Source organism: Montipora foliosa, chromosome 8 (genome assembly GCF_036669935.1).
Source record: "Montipora foliosa isolate CH-2021 chromosome 8, ASM3666993v2, whole genome shotgun sequence".
NCBI classification, from domain to species: Eukaryota; Metazoa; Cnidaria; class Anthozoa; order Scleractinia; family Acroporidae; genus Montipora; species Montipora foliosa.
Genome location: NC_090876.1, coordinates 31,912,023 through 31,917,022, shown reverse-complemented (window position 1 = coordinate 31,917,022; position 5,000 = coordinate 31,912,023). Strand labels below are relative to the sequence as shown.

Genomic DNA, 5,000 nt, shown 5'->3' with positions numbered 1-5,000 from the left:
ATGCAAATCTTCTGAAGACTTGAACTTGCGCTATTTCCTCTCAGCTTTCCTCCTTGACCTGATTGTGTCCTTAATGTCGCTATTAAACCATGGGACACGCTGCCTGACCACAGAGGTCTTTTCTGAAGAGGCGCATGTTTGTCTAGCAAGGATGAAAGTGTCGACGTGTAAGCCAGAGACAACTCATTCAAATCAGCATATTCTTTTTGGCATAGATCAGAATTCTGCAGGTCCGCGCGCAGTTGGTCAACTTCAATAGCCTTCAGTCGACGATAACAGATCTCCTTGGTGACATGACTGGGCTTAGCCACATTTAATGAACACAGGACCGAAGCGTGATCTGACAGGTATTGATCCGCCACGGGGATACTGCAAACAACTGGATCTTGTGCACGAGTGATCACTAGATCGAGCGTGTGACCACTAATATGAGTTGGTACAGATACATGTTGTTTGAGACCCATCGATGTTAGGAGATCCAGGAATGTGCGTGCATCAGGGTCACTCGGCACATCTATATGGAAATTAAAGTCCCCAACAAAAATTAAGGACTCTGGACACAAAACGTTCAACTCCAGGAAATTACCAGATTCCTTAAAGAACACCCGAGGAGTAACTGGATGCTCAGCGGAGTAAGGAGGACGATAAACGATGATCAATTTTGCTGTGAGTGATTGATGCATTACTCTCCATTCTGAAAACTCAAATGAAGACTTCTCACCAGACTCAATGTGTTTGACCTGGAGTTGTTTCTTGAATAGCAACCCAGTTCCCCCTCCTCTACGACCTTGGCGATTACACTGTACAAACTTGTGCGTCTCTGTCGGAATGAATTCCATTTTCGCAGCGGCATCTTTATCGGTAATCCATGTTTCGGTAACTGCAGAAATGTCCATATCAGCACTATGAATGTACCCTAGTAAAGCTGCGGTCTTTGACTTTACAGCCCGAACATTGGCAGAGCATAAGGTCAGAAGAAGAATGAAATCCATTCGAGTTAACCAAAAGAGTAGGAAATTCATTCGCCTGCCTTGAGCTCTCTCGAAAATCTGTCACAACAACAGAAATAGGTCTTTTCTTTTTCAAACCAGCTCGGCATCCACGGCACGTCGGTTTCACCCTAGCAATCCCATTCTCGATTAGTTTCTTCCACAATGCGTGGTTCAATGGTTGCGACGACGGTTTCGAGAAGATGGAAAATAATGCCGATCTCGTGTACTGCATCTTCAAGTTTTGTAAGACACATCCACAAGTTAAAACTGCAATCCAACATCAGATGGAACGGATGATAAGCTGCTAAATTGTTATCAGTATCAGTACAAGCTGTTGAAATGAGCGTCGAGATAGGACACGCTATTGACAATGCGAACTCTGTTTCCTTGGCGGTCCGCACGATTTGTTTGACTTCTCTGCTATAAACACAATGATTCTGATAATTTGATGCTCAATTCAAGAATTCATGTTGATTACGTCTATAATCGGTTTTCAGGTTCTTATAGCTCTCCAATATTATGCATCGGGGAGTAATAAGTAACTGCCGACACAATGGGAATGTCAAAGGCAAGTTCTAGCAGATCCTTATTACCAGTCTTGCAATGCCTTAAAAACATGGCTGCAGAGTGGATAGTGTTTCCAACCAGAAACACCGAGCTGAATGTAAGTACCTTTTGAAGCTACACTTGAATATGATATAATCAAAGTACAAAAAGTGCTTCAAATTACAGCAGATTTCTGTGCAACAATTTATCACAGAGTTTTGCAGTACATTTTTTTCTCAGTATCTAAATAAAATGAGTGAATCCAGAAAATGTACATATTCTCATTACAAGACACTACATGGGTGACTTTTAGGAATTTTGGGGGCAAAGGGAAGTACTTTGGAGTGGCATTCTGAAAGAGAATGTTGCTCTCAAGAAACTCAATGCATACAAATTTTGTTCTTGTTTGACAGGAAACAATAGCTGATTTCTTCAAAATTGCACATATGCCAAGGATAATAGGAGCAGTGGATGGTTCTTTGATCCCCATTAGGGCTCCGTACAATGACAAACACATGTATGTCTGCCATAAGGGCTTTCATGCCATCAATGCCATGGCAGTGTGCAATGCACAACTTTCTTTTTCTAACTTTGTGTGCAGATGACAGGGATCTGTTCACGATTCAGCAGTATTTAATGGCAGCATGCTCCATGCACGCCTTAAAGGTGGCAGTGGACAAAATGGCTGGCTACTTCGGGATTGTGGCTATGGGATCCAGCCATATTTATTGACCCCTTTCAGGCCTGATGATGTCTCCATCGCACTTCAAAGGAGATATCAAAAGGCTCATACAAAAACTAGAAACACCATCAAGAGGGTCTTTGGCCTATGGAAGTCCAGATTTCGATGCCTCGATGTATCTGGTGGGGCATTGCAATTTAATCCCAATCGTTGTTGCACCATCATTACAGCAACTGCTGTGCTGCACAATATGTGCATCTATGACAAAACACCACTCCCTGATTATATAGAGCAACCCCCTTTTGAACCAGACTTGGTGACTGAGGTACCAGCTCACCTTCATAATAATGCTGGTGTATTGGTGAGAGAGCGCCTTATAAATAATGTGTTTGCTTAACTTTACTTTGCCAAACATTTTCAGTTGGAAGGTGTAGACGCAGGAACATCCAAGTTACTTTTTGCACCAGGATAAATTTCTGCAAATTGTTGCTAGATTATAGTTCATATGGTCAATATATCAAAACCTCATAATTGTATGCTAGCAAATTGCTTAAATGTGATTGGTTCTCACTTCTCCCCTCCCCTCCCCCCTTTGGTAGCTATGGACTTTGGAAGTTCTTAGCAGGAGCCTTTTAACAAATTATTAGAGGTACAATGAACTTTGTTTACTGATTATTCATGAAATATTGAGTTATGTTTACTTTTTGATTGGAATATTGGTTAATGTTGAGTAACTAAATACAAACATAATGGTGTAAACAAGACAAACATAATGTTATTTGCTTTATGCAAAATTTAACTGAATATTCTCAGGGTTATAATAATCTGTTCATGCAAATGACAAGTAAACCCTAGCACATGAAGTCTAATATGCAAAAGTTCCATCAATTTTATTATCAATTTCACAAAGGTCTCATAGCAGGCCTAAATTTATAATGAATATTGTTTTAAACAAATTACAAAAATTCGGCTTGTGAGGTGCTTCCCTGGAAATCTAAATCACAATTGTCCACAACTGTAGTTTGCACTGCAACCCAAATGGTAAAAGAAAAGTGTTAGTGTTGGTAGTGTCTTTGTGTCATTCTAATGTAGTAGACACCCAAACACAACTAGGTTATGAATTAATAGTGTCAATGTAGGATGACTGGGGAATAGATTGATATAAAACATGTCAGGGAAGGGAAGTACCCATTTTGGCTATCAGCTTTCAGTAATTATTTGGATTGTCAAATTATGATGGAACATGTTGTAGTTTATGTTGATTTTCCTTGTTTCATATTTTGATAAATGAATATAAAAGAAAGGAAAATTTTGTAACACAATGTATAAATTTGTATTGTTATAAAATAATATTTTGAAGTTATCTGGCCCAACGTTATTCATGTCCAATGAACATCTCAGAATCCCAGTGTTGGTGTAGAAGTCTACTTTTCCAAGCTAGAATTGGTTTTGAGAGGGCTGCCTTAGATGTCAGTGTTTTTTTAAAATGAATATTTCAGCACACAGGAAACACACCTTGCCTCTTCTGATCTTTAAGGAGGTCAGTTTCCAATTGAACCTTCTTCATCGTCAGTTTATAATACATGGTGACTGTTTCAAAGTACTAAAGGAAAAATGACTATTGTCTTCCTTAGAATTCAATGATTTATACTTAGCAATTATTCCATTAGCGCGCATTGGATATGAGATGATAGATAGGCAACGAGGCGCGTAGCACCGAGTTGGCTATAATCATCTCATATCCAACAAGCGCGAGTGGAATAATTGTTTTAATAAAAACGCCCCCAAAATATAGAAAACTAGACTACAATAAAAATAAAAAGGCCCAAAAAATCACACATATGCTTGCCGTGTTTGTAGATCATGGTATAATGGCTCATATCCCATGATGGCTTAGCCAATCAAAGCTCTCGAATTGCATTATCCAATGATCCAGTTTTTAATAATTTATAATATCCAACTGTTCACTACCTCCTGGGAGATATTGAAGGCATGTTGCTTTTGGTGGACTACTAAGCAGCCAACCAGTACAAATGATATTATTCTAACAATATTGTCCTAATAGCTACATGTATGTAGAAGTCATCTCATCGCGTCTCTTTACGCTAAGTCCCATGTTCATCAATTCCTGAAACACTGGCAGCAAGAAACTAGGTACTGTAATATTGTACTGTAGCATTGACTCCTTAAGTACATAAACTAAATACAAAAGTATTAGTTACATTGATATTGGAGACAATCAGTGGATATGGACTTAACAAAAGAAAAGTTTGAATAAAATTTAATTGCAGTGTATATAAAATTGTGTACTGTGCATATGTTGTTTTTTTGTTACCTAGCATGTCTAACAAGTCACTTCATTTCCATTTGTTTCTTTGAGCTTTTTTTGTTAATTTGCAGACAGTAATAATAATACGGCCCAATGATTCAATTATTTTGAAAATATAAATAATATTGTATGGCTAGAAGTATCTTACTTCGAGCTGGGCTTGTGCAAGTATCTTTGGTGCAGGCCTTTTCCTTGTTTCGCCTAGCTGATTGTCTGCCTGTACACTGTTTTTAGAATCCTACAAGATTGAATCAAATTAGCTGTATTAGTACATGTCGTACAGTGTTTTCAGATTCCTGCAAGGTTTAGTCATATTAGCTCTATTAGTAGCTTTTGTTGTCATACAGCTGTGGACTTCATTTACGATGATCATCAACACAGGTTATGACTGTCATATAGTACAGTTGGTTAAACCCGATGACGATAAGTAATATTCTAATTATACTTGTCA

At 38.5% G+C, this 5,000-nt stretch overlaps 1 pseudogene; it reads right to left on the bottom strand.

Moving 5' to 3' along the window:
* Nucleotides 1-3,176: 3,176 nt before the first annotated feature.
* Nucleotides 3,177-5,000, bottom strand: part of LOC137967978 (uncharacterized) — a 3,453-nt pseudogene continuing 1,629 nt past the window's right edge.